The sequence below is a fragment of the Acanthopagrus latus genome, chromosome 19, assembly GCF_904848185.1.
Source record: "Acanthopagrus latus isolate v.2019 chromosome 19, fAcaLat1.1, whole genome shotgun sequence".
In the NCBI taxonomy this organism is placed as follows: Eukaryota; Metazoa; Chordata; class Actinopteri; order Spariformes; family Sparidae; genus Acanthopagrus; species Acanthopagrus latus.
The window spans coordinates 13,445,167-13,462,162 of record NC_051057.1 but is presented as its reverse complement, the minus strand read 5'-3'; the positions used below and the strand labels follow the sequence as shown (position 1 = coordinate 13,462,162).

The 16,996-nt window shown below is 39.0% G+C and overlaps 1 protein-coding gene across 8 annotated transcripts in view; it reads right to left on the bottom strand.

Annotated features, from left to right (window-relative positions):
• The window catches only part of eya1 (EYA transcriptional coactivator and phosphatase 1), a 66,646-nt gene extending 51,916 nt beyond the window's left edge, over window positions 1–14,730 (bottom strand). For 6 of the 8 annotated variants that reach the window (XM_037079783.1, XM_037079788.1, XM_037079787.1 and 3 more), the window contains exons 1-2: window positions 14,116–14,409; window positions 8,339–8,399 (exon numbers count right to left, since the gene is read on the bottom strand). The gene's annotated coding sequence lies outside the window, so the exon portion shown is untranslated. Of the gene's footprint in view, window positions 1–8,338; window positions 8,400–14,115; window positions 14,410–14,668 lie in introns of those variants that run through there. The other 2 variants (XM_037079784.1, XM_037079785.1) reach the window with 2 other exon arrangements.
• Window positions 14,731–16,996: the final 2,266 nt, after the last annotated feature.

Genomic DNA, 16,996 nt, shown 5'->3' with positions numbered 1-16,996 from the left:
TGTAAGGCTGCAAGATGCTTCCAACTGTCTTTTATTGTTTCTTTGCAGGCCTCCTTGGAAGCCTTTGTTTCCACATGGCATTTGTTGTGGATACCTGACTATAACTCCACCACATCTGGTTTAAACTCCTCCTGTACCTGTTACTAAATCCCACAGGCCAACCTATATTCACAGCTGTGACTCTAAGAGCAGCCGGGCTCATCCATTGCATGATGACTATGCAATTTACAAAATTACAAGCTAGCTGAAACCCTGCCCTAAAGAAGCCCCAGACTCTGCCTGAATTATTAATCGACTATTGATGAAGGCCTGATAAATGCACTCGGCTCACCGTCCCAATGACATTCTTGTCTCCTGCCCTGGGCCACTTCTGCCGCTCTGCATGCCTATATGTTTCTGTCAGTTGATACAAAAGTTACCAAGATGTGAAATGTGCTCATTTAAATCACAAAAGGTAATTGTTCTCAGCAACGTATCAGTTTACAGATCTCAACTGTACTGCTATCTCTCTTGCCCGGGAACTCAAATAAGCACACTTCCATGCCAGCTAATTACAGTTTCACACTGTGTGACAGTCGACAATCTCCCTTTTTCTGTTGGCCAGCCACCAAAGTCTTCTAATGTGCTCACACAAGGGGAATCAACATGCCAACCTGATGGAGGTACACAAACATCAGCAGCGAATTACAGCCCTAATTTTGATTACTTCTCTGCCTTTAGGTATTAATATAAAATCCATAAAAGTTTAAGAAACTGAGGAGAACTTTATTTTAGATTTGAAGAAAACTGCTGCCTTCTTCACAACGTGGAAAAGTTGTGAAGAAAAGTCTAGAAAAGAAAGAACAGTCTAGGGCTGCAGATACCATTACCGTAGTTGAAATAAAGAAAATTAATTGCCAACTTTTTTGATTAATGGGTAATTGTTTCTGACTTTTTTCAAGCAAAAATGTAAAAAAAAAAAAAATGCTGAATCCAGCACCTTAAGGGTAAGGATTTTCTTAGTTATTTGTGATCACAAATGAAGTCAGCCAAAAAAATTGCAAGCTGAAGATGTCACTGTGTGACATTTGACTCAACTATTAACTGTTTAACCATGAAAAAATAATCACTAAGAAAATCTGATAATCTAAAAAAGAAAGAAAACTAAAGCATGAATGAATTTTTGTAAACACACCAAGGTATGCATAATGCAGCAGCCCTTCCTCCTGACCCCTGGGCCTGGTCGTCCATATCTCCACCACCATCACCTCTAGCAGCTGCAGAGCACTTAATAAATTGCACCTTTAACAAAAGGAAAAGGTGATGAATTGAAAAATGTTTAGCCCTTTCATGCATTATTAATGAAGCCTCTCCCTCAAATCGGCCACTGATAAATAATTAAAATTAATCTCATTATGGGAGTTTTCATTATAGGATAATTTAATTAAATGAAAGCCCAAGGACCTCTGAGGGCCTGGAGCCACTAGGGCCCTGTGCCCTACTCCTCTAATGGGTCGAGGACAGGATAGTGCATTGGTAATGCACAGGAGCCCATACATTATTTAATAGATCCCACTAAGTAAGGACAGATCAATGATAACTTGTCATCTCATCAATGTGTTGAAAGCATTCCAGAGCCCACTGCAGGTCAAATCCCAAAACTGGAATTGCAAATTATCTGCACACACACACACACACACACACACACACACACACACACACACACACACACACACACACACACACACACACACACACTTACTGTACACAGAGCAATGTCACTGACTGTCATTTGAGGATGCAGCTATGAATATTCTTAGTTTGTGCATACTGAAATGCAATACCAAATAGAGGATGCCTGTGCATTTGAGTGATGGGAAATCAGCAGAGGACTGGAGGTTGGAGGATGAAAGGAAAAGAGAAAGTTTTGACATCTGTTGCCTAGATCACAGTTCAGGTCAAACTTGCCTCAGTGCAAATAGTGAAGGGTACAAGGTGTACACGTGATACTAAACAATAAATGATATCAGAGTCAAATGGGAGCCATTAAAGACCTTCTTGGTGAATGATAGGAGGGGCTGAAGAGGAAGAGGGTATCCGTGTTTGTCTCATCCTCAGGAGCACTTAAGCACTCTAATTATCACACAGCAGTGAGGATGCACAGATCTAGCTCACACTGAGATGCCTTGAGCTGCTTACACATGGATCAAATTTTCAGTTACTCATACAAGCGTTACAATAAAATGTACATATATACCCATGACAGACACACTCTTGTCATCTTGTAAAAACTCTCAAAAGATGCATCATGACCATCGCTTCTTTACCTTTCTACTGTTAAAGGGTTTATCTACCTTTAATTTCTGATGCCAGACCAGTGAGTCTTCTTTATAGAGAAACCGAAGTGCCAAATAAAACTGATGAATTTTATTCATCTCTGAATTAAAGAGATACCATCAGTCTGTGGTCAATCCATTGTATTAGCTATCAAATAGCTTGGTTCATTCACACACAATCACTTTAGGACCTAAACTGACTTTTATTTTTCATGATTTTTATTGTTGAGTTATTTTGTTGAGTAATCATTTAGTTAATCAGCCTGTAAAATGTCAGAAAATTGTAAGAATATAATATAAATAGAATGTCCTCAAATATCTTACTTTGTACACAATCATATATGGCACATATTATAAGTCTTCAACATCACTGTGCTGGACTATGTGCATTACTCAGACCTTATTGTTATTGCTAGACCTCAAAAAATTAAAGAATGCAATTGTCAGGCTTAAAAAACCTTGTGGGAAGTGTGTGATAATGAAGAACATATGTGACAGAAAGTCCCAAATTATGTATATGCACGTCAGGCCTGCATTTCAAAGAGGAAATCTTTAACATAAACATTAGCATTTTGTGAAAACAACTGAGTAATTAGTTTAGGGCATAATAAGCTGGGGTAGGCACACAATGAAAGAAAGCATTCTGGCTTTAAAATGAATAAAAATTGATTGTGTCCCAATAAAAAAGGAATTGGCGGAGTGTTAACTGGATTCCACATAAACGTCTGTAGCAGTCCCTGGCCGCTTTATTGTGTGCTAATGCAATAGAGAACACTTAGCAATAAATGCTCCTCTCTGATGAGCTCACAGAGGCTTTCCAAGATGGCCTGATGAAATTGTAAAAATTAGATTTGAGCTAGCTGCTAATGACTCCTAAAACAAAGGAAAATCTCTAAATAGAATTAGCCTGCCCTCTTCTTCTCTAAATACATCATATGTAAATTACTGTCATTTGGAGAAATATGCTTGCCTGGAAGGTAAAGCCTTCATTAGAGATCTCAGTAGGTTTGGGACTCGACCAAGAACTCCTCCAGGACATTTAAAAAGTTTGAATACTGAGAGGAGGTAAAGGTATTGTTAACTCATGGCAGCAGATCAGACATATGACTAAGAAATCTATTTCTCATTATTTTAGTCAAACCAGATCTGGATGTTGTTCCAAAGCTAAGGGCAAAAATAACTATAAGAAACAAATACCATGTGTGTTAAATGTAATTGTTTTAATCCATATTTGTACTGAATTTGAATTCAACGGTGCTAAACATACTCCAGCCGTTTCTCTAAAAATAGCATTTTCAGTGGATCAGTTCATGAATGCAGCCCCAAAGACACCATTATAGTGTCTCACTGAATGTTATTCAATACAGTTAATTAAATGAATGGAAGTCTGATGTAATATTGTGGTCATTTTTACCAATAAATGTTTATATTTTTTGTAATGATATTATTTATTTGAAGATTATTTAAGTCAATGTAAGACTTCAACACGACACATTGAGTAATCTTTTTGTTTTTATGTGTCTGAATAATTTGTATTTAATTTGCAACTGTTTTCTTAGCACAATAAACCTCATGGCAATTCTAATCATAAAATACATAATATCTATTCTGGATGTCTTAATATAAGTCTTTGGATAAAAAATTTATAGGATGCTCTGAGTGTTAAATTCTGGGCTGTTACCAATGTTTAAAATGTTTTTGTTATTTATTTAGTTTTTTGATGGTATTTATTCCTGATGAATTGGTGCATCCCTTAAAGATTATAATGGCCTTGTTCAACCTTAATTAATAGCCACTTGTTTGGTTAGAGTTAATTCTAAGTTGTTCCTAAAGCCTTAAGTTGAGCACTGCCCAAGTTGACAACCAAATTAGTTGTCTGATTTGCAATAAGTTGTTAAGGTATGATATTACAATTTAAGTAGTCAGACATTTGGCATTGTACCCTATGATTCAGTAAATGAAAACACATAATTTGTGAGAATAACTCATTCAGATCGACCCAAGATAAACAACACAACTTGTCCCGAAAGGTTGAAAAGTGTTTACACAATTCCTGCCGCCAATTATTTGCCCCTCTAGAGAAGCCTCCACTTAACCACTCAATGATCACTCACATTACTCTCTATTGTTTGCATAGGTCAAGAAAAACAGACATGTATGACAACTTTGCAGGAATTACACACCAATTAAACAGGATAAGTCATGTTTGCAGGAGCTGCTCTACTGTTTCCTAATACAAACACAGGGCCTGCCAGTTGCCCATAGCTTCAGGACACAGTCCTTGTGTGTTCCTACCAGGTAGGTAATTCACTTATCTGGGCATTGTTCTCTGTTCATCCTCACTGAATCGGGTGGCTTTGGCATGAGATTTGCCCAGCTTTAGGTAAAATCTCCACCAAATAAAAGCACAGACCTCACAGGGTTTCCCAAAATAAAACCATGCAGAATGTTTAGTGACCCTAAATGTCTAAATGTCAATAACAATAAAGACAGCTTGCAGAAATGTATTGTCTGCCCCATGCAGTGTGGTGAGCATTAATGGATTGTCAGCAATGTTTTATACTGTATAAATCCAATTGTGAGTAAAAGCAGAACATCTGTAGAGTTACAATATTTGTTGGACACATGTATGTCTGGCTGAAACTGAGACTAAGTCTGCGTGGTCGTGAAGTTTGAGTGTTTTCTGAGGGTTTGACAAGAGGATCACATATGGAGCAACAGCCAGACTGCAGCTGTGGGGTATTTCCACTGTCCATAAGCACCCCTACCTATTAATGGGCTTAAAGAAACTCATAATAACTTGAGTCTGTCAAACAGTTATGGCACATTTATCAACTCTTAGATGGAACAACTTTTTATCAAACCAAAGGCAAGCACATATTTTATATCATATTTCCTGTTACCTTGCCTCCGTGTACAGTACAAGCTGCAGTTAAACGTTGTAGTAATATATTCCCAAACTTCCTTGTTTGACACTTTCTGGATTAAAAAAATACAGAAAAAACATACATTCACGTCAAAAATAAAGCTGTGTCCATTTATGATATGTACAGTAGGTGTCAAATGTGATGTGTCTAAACAGTTAATGATGTTCTTGAAGGAGTCGAGCAGCAGATTACAGTAATTGAAAGTCCATACTGCGACAGAAATAACTGTTCTCACACAGGGGCTAGACCCACTGGTGCCTTTTGCTGTCTGTTGGCGAGAACTAAATATATTTTCTGCATTCTGAATGGCATTCCACTCGAACACTTACGTGCCAGTAGTTAACAGTGTATGAGAATAAATAGCTTTCTCAGCCAAGCCTTGAGACATGTCAAAGATAGGTACATATGCGATTGATTTGTTTGCAGAAATATATAGGCAGGTGTAAAGAAGCGATCATGTCAGCATCTTAATTTTGTCTTTGCTTTTTTTTCAGTTTACATTAGGACCAAGTCAAATGAACTGGCACTTATACATATTGACAGAGTAATAACCCTTTTGGCAGAGCAGCAGAGCTTAATTTCTAAGGATCTTAACTGTGAGCCAAAATTATGTCACTCTGACCACCTGTTCCTCTGAAAAAGCGTCACTGGCCTTAAGTAGTTCCGGCACGCATCCAAAATGTGAACTTCTGAACCGGAGTGCTTACTTTCTCATTTGTGTAGAAGCAGGCGGTGGCAGCGGCAGCATGTAGCAACAGCCACTCTAATTTCGTGGTGTGGTAGAGGAAGGGTTTACATAAGGGATGTGCTGTTCTGTGCCTGTCACTCAACCTGCCGCTGATTGGCAAGCGCGAGATTGAGGCTGATGCTGTTTCATGTCACCTAAAGGCTAATGAGAGATTAAACATCAGTATCAGAAATGCTAAATATTGTACCAGTAGTCCTGCAAGGCGTTCACACATGCATGTGTGGAAATAACCCTGGGAACATTTCCTTACTGGGTGAGTGGAAATAGCGCTCGAAATTAGAAGCTTATTCTGGCATTTTCTCTCTTGTCTTACACAAAGAATCTGCACACGGGAATGACATGTGATAATTGTTCTAACTAATGCTCACTCAAAAATAGAAAATGCAATCATCTCAGGAAAGACAGGCTATAAATGAATAATTGCTCATGTATTAGTTTTGATAGAAGGCTACATAAATAATAGCTCATCCTTTCTCTATGAAAGGAAAAGTGTTCTGCTGTGTACACTGTCTGTCTTCAAGTTGTATTGCAGGTGTAGCACACACATGAGTATACAGTGTATTTCTTTTGGACTGGAGCTCTAAAATAGCTGTGCAAGCATTGGTGGACCACACACAGCTGTTAGTGGTGTGGTGCTGCTTACATCATTGGAGTTCATGCCAATTAGCTTTTCTCCCTATTTGCAGGGCGTTTGTCATGAATGAATGACATGCATAAAAATAGACGGAGCTGCCTCCACAGCCGTGCAGCACTGCGCTCACTTTGACTGGCAATACATGTTTAAAAACGTATGGCTTATTTGTGATGAAAAAAGTTAAAACTATCATAGCTTTACAGGAAGAAATTGCATCAACTGCACAGGATGCGTTCCTGTTAAATGAAACAGTCTTGTAGTGGTCTGTCATGGGGAGCAGGTCAACCACCATACTGTGGTGGCCTTGATGAAATCAGCTCACACTAAGGCCTGTGTGCTGACAGTGGGGATCAAGCCGGTCAGAGTTATTCCAGGGGTCCTGCCACTCAGCCCGGTGGCTGACCTGTACAAGAGGCAGATGAGCCACAGATGTAGATGTGCCAGTCTCCACACTGTAAACTACAACAAAACCTGAGGTAATGTTTCAATCTTGGGGTGACAAGACAGAGGCAGGCAGGCAGGCAGAAGAGGGCACTGTTTTTCTTCATTGTCAGACATGGTACAATACAGTGATGAATGTATTATCTGATGCACCAAAAGAAGAGGATAAAATACAGTATAAAAGGAGGGTAGCATTTAGCGACACATTTTTCAAAAGGATAAGAGACCAAACTCTCTGTTCAAAGGTTATAATGCAACTACTGTATGAATTTCTGTGCATGATGGCCAGTGGTGCTATAGTAAAGTGAAGTAGCCACATACCCCGCTCCATTTGCTCCATGTGTGAAGGTGTCTATCATGTGTGAAACAAGCCATTTTTCTTCAGCCGTGCCTTTTTGACTCTGATGACATAACGCTAGAGCGAGTGGGTGCTGGGGGGAACTTTCCCCACACTTACTTTTATACACCTATTTAAGAACAGCAGCCTTTCACACCGAGTTCAGCAGGAAGAAGTAGTAAAAACCAAATGGGCAAGACCTACAGTATTTCATAATTAATAGGTAGCAGAGAGAGGAGAGTGGTCCACGCTGACGTAAAAAGATCAACAACGTACAAAAGTGATCATTCACCCCGCACAAAATTATGGATGAAAAACCCGGTGCCATATGTTATTCCTTTCACAGGAACAAAATCATAACAAATTTGAAATACGCGTCGAGCTTTTTATAATCTTTGATTGCTTTGCTTTATTTGGAAATCCTACAGAGCTGCTGCTCTGCATGCCCATACAGTCTAATTTGTTTCTGAGGTGGTCCCAAGCTCATACTGGGTCACCACCTGCAAGCAGTACTGTAAATTACTTGGTGGGCCTAATTGTCCATGTCCGCCATATTACTATAAACCACTAGTGCTGTGCTAACTCTATTGTCAGGTACTTAATCAAGGCCACCAGATTTATTTGCCTGCACTAACTCTGGGGACAACCACAAGCAGAGGCCTGAGTAATTGGATCTTATTTTGCATCTAAAATTAACCACTTATTCTTAGTGAGAGCTGGGGGTTTGGAAATGATAACAATAATGATATCAACCAATACCATATGAGTCCTTGCTTTCATACTAGGGAGTTGCATAATGCATAATAGGCCCAGATGTTGCTCGGACTGACCTTACCTGGGGGGGTATGGTGCCATTATGCCAATCAAACGCTGTAACACTTGATCAGTCACAGGCCTGAAGCAGACTGGAGAAACTCAATTATTCAGTCCTCTTACCTCACACATGCACAGCAGCAGTAACTGGCGTTAAGGTGAGCCCAATCCCTCCTGCATGGACCTGAGGCAGGAAATGACAGTGGAGTGAAATTCATAGCAGCAGCATTACTTTTATAACACACATTTTGAGAGGGAAGCCTTCACATGCTTCCAACCAAAATCAATGTTTGAAATGCAATTTCCACATTTTCAGTATTATTCACACTTGACGAACTACATCAGAGGGAAGACAGAGAGATCGAAGAAAAGAGAAGTATAAACAGAAGAGCTGCAACAAATAGTCATTTTATCATTAAGTGCAACAAAATAAAATGAATTGCGAACCATTTTGATGACTGATTAATTGTTTCAGTCATTTCTGAAGCAAAAATTTCCAACTTCTTTTTTTTGTTTCACCTTCTAAAATGTAAAGATTTGAAGCTTTTCTTTGTCATTTCTGATAGGACATGAAGAGTCTTTAGGTTGTTGACTGTTCTTGGACATAAGGAGAACATCTGAAGACGTCACTCTGGGCTCTGCGAAATTGTGATGAGCATTTTTCAGCATTTTTAATTTATTTATTTGTTTAACATTTTTTAACTAAACGATTAAACATGAAAACAAACAGAAGATTAATCTATGAAGAAAAAAAACTCTTATTTGCAGACCCGATAAAGAGAGTAGTTTAATATGGAGATTAAGTAAAAAGTGTCATTGTCAGCTAACAATTAATTTATAGGTTACAAAACCAAATTCACTTGTTTAATAAGTGAAAAGTAACGTAACTGTAAAATTGAATGAAATTAAATCATGAAGCACATTTTACATGTAAGCTTTTACAGATTTTAAGAAACAACACATTGAGTATAGAAGTGCTGTATGAAAAGAGCACAATTAGTACGTAACAACTGAACATGATTTCCATTCAGTTTCTTTCATTAAGCGTATATGGTACAACCACTTTTTGCCAGTGGGGTGGGCGAAGCAGAGCGGAGTGAGAGAGGAGTGAGCACTGAGCACGCAGAGGGAATGTGGTCTGTGTAGGGATGTCAGAAGCATAATGGCCAGCTGAGTCATAGGTTATAAAAAGCTGTCATTAGGGATTTCTGTCCTCAGCAGCTCATCACACAGGACCTGTGAATTATTTATTACGCTGGAAACTCAAGTGGCCCGTTACTCAAGACCGCCTGGTTTCCTGCACTTCCCTTTCCCTGGGCTTGTTTAATAAAGGCGCAGCATTTACTTGTTGTAATTAAAGTCTTTAAGAGGATCCGATACATAAATAGAGAATTGATTTTATTAATGTACTACTGTGGTGGTTTTTATTATACTAGATATAACAAATTATACACTGCACACTGCATGCACCTAATGAGGGATTTTATACAATGAAGTATACAATCAAAGTGTTTGTATTATTAGGATGGGCTTGTATTTACTTTGCCTGCAGTCCAAACAACCACCTAATTAGCACTAATGCTTAAGCATTAATACATTTCTATTAAATGGCTGGGTTTTTTTTTAAGATACACCAAAGAGCCAAGCCTAATTGCGAATAAATGGAAACTCTGAAGAATACATTTTCACATGCGTGTGATATCCTAACACCCTTTGTCCTAATATTTCCTGAAAAAAGATCCCCTAAATCACTTTCACTTCATTTCTCCCCTCACTTTTTGATAGCAAAGTCGATGCAAATCAGCTCAGGCATTTTTCCTCACTTTGTTTTGTTCTCAGTATATGAAAATGGTTAAAAATCCCATGGGTCAGTGAAAATGATCCCTCCACTCCAGTCGCCTGCTCTAAGTCAGCCAAAACATTCCAGACTTCAAAAGGCAGGCTTTGCCTACCAGGGCCATTTCAGTGTCCCAACCTCCATGGCCCAGGAGGACTTGGTTATTTGGATAAATTAATTTCTGGAGTCTGCCTGAGTTGCAAAAACAACCTCCTGCCTGACAGCAAATTAGTCTAACTGAAAAACCTGGAAAATGCACAAGGTTAAAGAAAACACTCGTTTTTTAAAACACAAAACTGATTTTCTGTTTATTGACTGCTCTGCTGGGTGTATGATTTTATGTATTTTGGGGATTTTTAATAAGAGGGTAAAAAATATTGTCGAATAAATCTGTAAATCTATATGTTGGCAGGTGAAGAGTTTCAATAGGCAACACCAGCACACAGGCTGTAAAACACACCGGCTGTGTACAGTACACAGCTGACAGGCTATATACCATAAAACAGGCCGATGTAAAAGTTTAACAACTGTCAGTGGTATTGAAAAAATGATATAAAAATGAAATCTCTTGAAGACTCAAATATTTAAAGAGAAAAAAATAAATCAGAGCGCACAGGCTGTGAAAAAGGGGGAGGAAAACGGTTACGGAGGGAAAATTATGCAAACAGATGAAGACAATCCAGAATTAATGGTCCGCAACATTTTCAGGCACTCAAAGAGCTGTCCAAGGACACCATAGGGGAGACTGCATGGCCCCAGTAATTGGAGGAGCATGTAACTTCAAAAGTAAGGAGAACAGACTGGAGAACTTTCCTCTGAAGTCAAGTCTTAAAGAAAACGTGAAGCACATGTACGGTACAGTAGGGAATCTGGTACATGTGTGAATGAAAATTGTTCTGTTCATTGCTGCGGACATGATACATTGCAGTGTTCCTGCTGTGCTACCACACTTGAAAAAATGGGGTGGATTCAGACTTTGAGTCTTTAGGTCACAGCTGTTCCATCTCAGGTCAGTGGCTGAAAATGCAAAATGCTGCAAAAAGAAAAAACTGGGTCAAAACAAGATATTCCACAATGTCAATAAAGATGTCCATAAAATATATCATTCAGAGGATGTGAGATCACCCTAAGAAGAGAAAAGGCTTTAAAATGTAATGACCATAAGTCACAAAGGATGTGTCATTTATTGTGTTGTGTGGAGTTTGACGATGTTCCCCATCTTTCATAAAATGGATGATATTTCTGCACAGCAACCCAAGGGCAGTAAAGTGAAACCATGCCATGTCAGATGATGATTTAATCACAATATGAGAGGAGTATTGATGTATTAGTAATATATCTGAAAGGATTAGATACTTACTGAGTTAGCTGATGAAAAATCCTTATGAGCCCAGCTTATGAGAAAATGACCCTACATCTCCCTCGATTCTCTTACCTAGGTAAACACTTTCCCAATTAATTCCTGGACTCAATCGCTTGTTTCACATCTACTTCAAAACAGCACAGTGTTAATTTTGTAAATGATGGTCCTGTTTAGAGTGAAATGGACAATAAAGCAGGGTATGCTTCATGCCTTGTGACTGACAAGTTGCTTCAAAGGCATGTCTTCGGATTCTCAGCCAGATCCAATCATGACATACTCCCTGTCACTTTGGACAAGTGACAGGTGACACATATAATGCCAAACTCAAGGCTTCAAAACAGTGGTCCACAACCAACGGGTGATGTTAGGGTAGGTCTACACTTGGTTGAAAGAAGCAATGTGAAGCTTGTTATTTAGAAAATTGAGATGGGGTTATTTAAAACAATTTTCGGACATTATATAAAACAAATGATTAATCAAAAAATAATCTAGCAATTAATCTTCCATGACAATAAATGTGTGTACACTGTGGCCTGACAATTTTTCAGTGTTATATTGTTATTGTAATACGAGACTTTATATGTCTTAGATTTTAGATAAAGTCATACATAACATGGCGTAAGCGGTGTCTTTCCCTGGTTATATAATTGTCTAATCTTACCTACTTGAATTTTAATTTATGAAGTGCTTATGAGAAAATCTGAAAATAGCAAGATATACTGTATATTGAGTATCATGCCTAAAATATTGAGACATTAATTTAAGATCAGCCCCAGTGAAGGCTAAAGTATAACGAAGAACACACAGTTAACCTTTGAATTATGAAAAACCGTCTAATGACCAACTTCCAAAGTATGTAAACCTACCACATCAGTCATGTTTGAGATGTCATTCAAAAGATGGAGACCAGGTGAGACGGACACAAAACAATCGTCCATGTACACTGTTCCACTTTTCTACCATTTTAATTAAATCACCACATCGTTTGTGCAACCATGGACCCATGGATGGCCTCTAGTCAGAAATGAGCCAAAACTCATCATAACATCTAACCAGGTGCATAAATACAGCAGCTTCTTGAACTGACACTCAGACGCTGGAGGGCTACTGAAATTTGACAACTTTGCTCTGTGAGTAAAAGAAAAACATCCAATCAGGGAACCGCCATCTTTACACAGTCGATCTGCTGATGCTTACTGAGTACTGCTTCTGCAACCTACACTGTAATCATGATGGCATAACTTTGACAAAGCCTACACTTCTGTCTTCATGATGTGCTTCAGCCATATATCATGAAAATGAGCCAGAGTCAGAAGAAAATGAAGACAAACTGTATCATACTGGAATGGGAAAAGCAGAGGGGAACACAATCTTTCCAAGGTCCTTCGGTCTGGGGGAAGAACTCCATGCAAGTTTAAGTCAATCCAACATACACTGGCTGAGGAGAAAACGTCCATTTTTAACCTGTTATCCATCACTGTCAAATGTGGTGCAGAGCAAAAAAGGAAATAATTAGACAGAAAAATGACTGCCGCCTGGGGCAGAATGAATGAGAGTGAAGCCTAGGTACAACTGCTGTTAACTTAAGTAAGGCAAATGGTATTTCGATAAATGGCATGCAACTTGTGCTACCTGCATCACCCATAGACTATTAAGGAAAATGTGAGACAACTCTTGATAAAATACTTCTGTATGATGATGAAGAACAGCTACTTATTTATAATTGCAGATTACGTACTGCGAAAGAGCCAAAGAAGCACATTTTTAAATACATTCATTTTATCTAGCTCTATTTTTTATCATTATTTTAAGACATTCAGAAAAATGCTGGATATAAGATCTGACCCATAACATATTGAACATAAATCTAAATATATGTATATATGTTTACTTGTATTTTTGACTTTTGAACTAAAGTACATTTACTGACAGAAAATTACATTTCATACCAAATATCAGATACTTTTAGTCAAGTAGTCTACTATTTGTACAAGTAACTTTACTTTTTTACCATAGTGATATTTTAACATGATGTCGTTACTTTTACTCAACATTGGTAATGCTTGAAACAGGCTAGATAAATAAATAAAACTAAATAAACTACACAAAATACAATGAGTTGCAGTTAAGTCGACGTTGGGGGATGAAATTTAAATCAGAAGACAAATATCTGATTTTCTTTATGCCTAAACAAACCAAACACACTCTCTTCATTTTCATGACTCAGTAAACTGAATAAATAAACAAACAAACACTGTTTTACTTTGTTTACATGTGGCGGACCCAGCCACCTTTGTAGCTTCAAACAATGTTCTGGGGACCTTATTTTCCTCTGCGAACAGCTTGTTTATTCAATTATGGAATAAATAAACATTTCTGGGTTGTTTATATTGTAAATATTAAAATTCTGAGTTTGAATATCTTCTCCAAACCTAAACAGTGCCCCTTTAATTATGGGTTTTAACGCCTGGGTGCGGACTGATCCATCTGCTGCAGCTAACCCTTCAGCTCAAGCTAGCTGTCTGAGTAACTGCTGCTGTCTCCGCCCATACTGGAAATGTCTCAACAGCACGCTGTCAATTCACCACACAGGGCACACAAACAGGTAACATTTAATACGAGGACAGGACTTCAGATTAAAATGACGAAAAAACAAAACAAAAACAAAAGTAGAGAAAAGGCAAGCAGTGTCGTGCCTACCTTACTGCACCCCCGCTGTCAGCGCATGCAACAAGTCCTCCTGTCCATAACTATGAATTTTAACGTCTTCTTCTGACCCGTTAAGCCTCTTCTTCTCCTTCTTTTTCTTCTTCTTCTTCTTCTTCTTCTTCTTCTTCTTCTTCTTCTTCTTCTTCTTCTTCTCCCCCCGACAGGAAAATGTGTCCGTCACAACACACTACCGTGAGGGGCAAAAACATACAAAACACAAGTTTTGTCTGGCGGCGGAGTTCGGAGGGTTACAGTTAGCTGACAAGATAGAGCCGCACGCGTCTGTGCGCGCGCGTTGCACACTAGTATCGAATGCAGCAGGCGCGAGGAAAACTTCACACATGCACATACACGCGCGCGCGCACACACACACACACACACACACACACACACTGATGCAGTTTAGTTTTAATCGGTGTCATATAATTTGATGAGATTGTTACAGAAAAAATAAGTTTAGTGTCATTTGTTCTTGAACATTTTTAAATAAAATACAAATGTATTATTATTTACATTAATCATCTCTCACCACAATTCCACTTACAAGTGTTTGAGGGTGCCAGTATGCTGTGGTCAAGCTTATTATGATTCTTCTGTACAGTAAACTCTTACCTCTCCCCCTCTCTCTGGATATGAACCAGAGCGCCACCCATAGGTCCGTTGATTGTTGAAAGATCGTCAGTGTGAAGGAGAGCTGCCTGTGGAGTATTTAGACCAGAGGGGATCAATACAAATATCATGTATAATCAGTGATAAATGTACTTGTAGTTTATGTGAGTATTTCCATTTTCTGATACTCTATACTTCCGCTCCAGCACATTTTTGGAGGTAATTTTTACTCCACTACATACTGATATCTTTACTTTTACTCAAGGATGTCTTTTGGGTGCTTTTTACGACAGTGTGTGTAATGGTTTTAATGTGGTGGTTCCAAATCGAAGAGGTCATGAGATAATTTCACATCAGGCAAATTTAATAAATTGAAATCCTGATACACAAAAGTATAATTATTGCTCCAAATATTGCCGAATGTTTGCTTCTTTCTTGAGAAACATTGCAAAATTATTCAGATTAAATGTCTGCAAAGAAGAAAAGTTACTCCAAAGAATATAGAGAAGGGAACATGTTTAAAGAGGTCAAAGCTCCAGCAACATGTGTAGTATGAATATAACATTAAAATTTCTGCTTATTCTTATAAGATTTGTTTGAGTGTTGCCCTCTTTGACTGAACCAATGCACTCTGAGTACACTTTGGAGCACACGCCAGGATGTCTTTCAGGAAAATGTGACTGCTTCCTGCATTGTCAAAAAAAAAACAAAAAAAAAACAACTCGACAGTTGAATGAACGCTCACGTGGCTCGCCTCCATATAGTCATGCGATAGTCATTCTGCTCCTTTGATGATATCAACTCAGTGGACAAGATTATTGGATGGACAGCCCTTAACAGCCTTCAGCAATACATCACGAGACAATTCTGATGATTTGTTGCATCAATTGACTCTTCACGTAATCTCATTTGGGCTGGAAAATGCACTCATCCGAAGGTTCCAGTCGAGGCCTTCATTTCAGAGCGGCGGCCCACACACCTTCAGATAAAGGGATTCGAGTGGATGGAAAGTGCCACATATCCTTGAGAGCATTTTTTAATTTCTTGGTGCTCCATCTGTTGAAATGATAAAGTGCAGCCATAATGGAGTGCAACAAGATTAAATTAATCAGGTTTGTCCATTACACCGCCGCAGGCTCCTCACAGATGATTGCAATTTTCTCTGTCAGGCCCATTATTGTAAGATCTGTTTAGTGGCTTGATGCAATTAAATTGGACTTAATGTAAATTTAACAATACAAATAACACTTCTGTCTGTGTATGTTTGAGAGGGGCGCGGCTGGAGGGTCCTGAAGTGCAACGGTAAACACCCACTGTAACCATTTTTAACTTCAAACAAACCAGGGTGCTATTTGATTAGCGTGGACTCGGTGATCAATAACTATGTTTCATGTTTTCATGTTCTCCGTGATGTCAAAGGATCCGGTTGCACAGACCACCCTTGTCTGGACATCGGCAGTGAGGAACACAACACCTTCCACAGGCGTATCATGATGCCCATAGATCATTTGAACCTGGAGTGATGTTTAGGGGGGGAAGGGGAGTTTAATGGAGTCGCCCTGATGAAAGCGCACAGAGTGCACGCCTCGACTCGCGCTATGACTTGGGTATGAATCTCACGGTTCAGTACAGTAGGTGAGGCAGACTTGAGAGAATTTTATTAATTTTTTCCCGGAGCTGATCTAATATCTTCCTGATTGGTTGCTTCCTCCTGCTGGATCAGGTCACTGCCAGGGGACAAAGCCTACAGGATGTGCGCTTAACAGGAGGAGATCTCGGGCCTCGCGCCACAAAGCTCCCACCGCCACTTAAACGCGCGAACGGCGGAACTGTCACGCTAAAAACGTCAGATGCTTTTTATTCTCAGCACCTCCATAATGTTTGATTTATGCCATACAGTAAAATATAACAATGCACCGATGCTTTCTGTGCATGAGGACACTCCTGCACATTAGAGGACTGGGTTCCTTGCATTCTTCCCGGCTCTATCTGGAACCTCAGCGCCACATCTGTTTTGGGTGATTTTACTGGATTTGAGGCAGCTGAACTGAGGGTTATTGTGCCTAAATGAAGAATTACCAGAACCAATCAGACAATGCACTGTATTGCATTATATGCTGCATTTCATTTTTGAGGTCAGGTGTTTTGTATCAGCTTCCTTCTCACATTACAAGTAAAGTGAAGTAACCCACACCTGGAGAAAAAGTGCATATTCTCTCTGATAAATGAAAGGGAGGAGGCAAATTTTCAATTCAGATCTCTA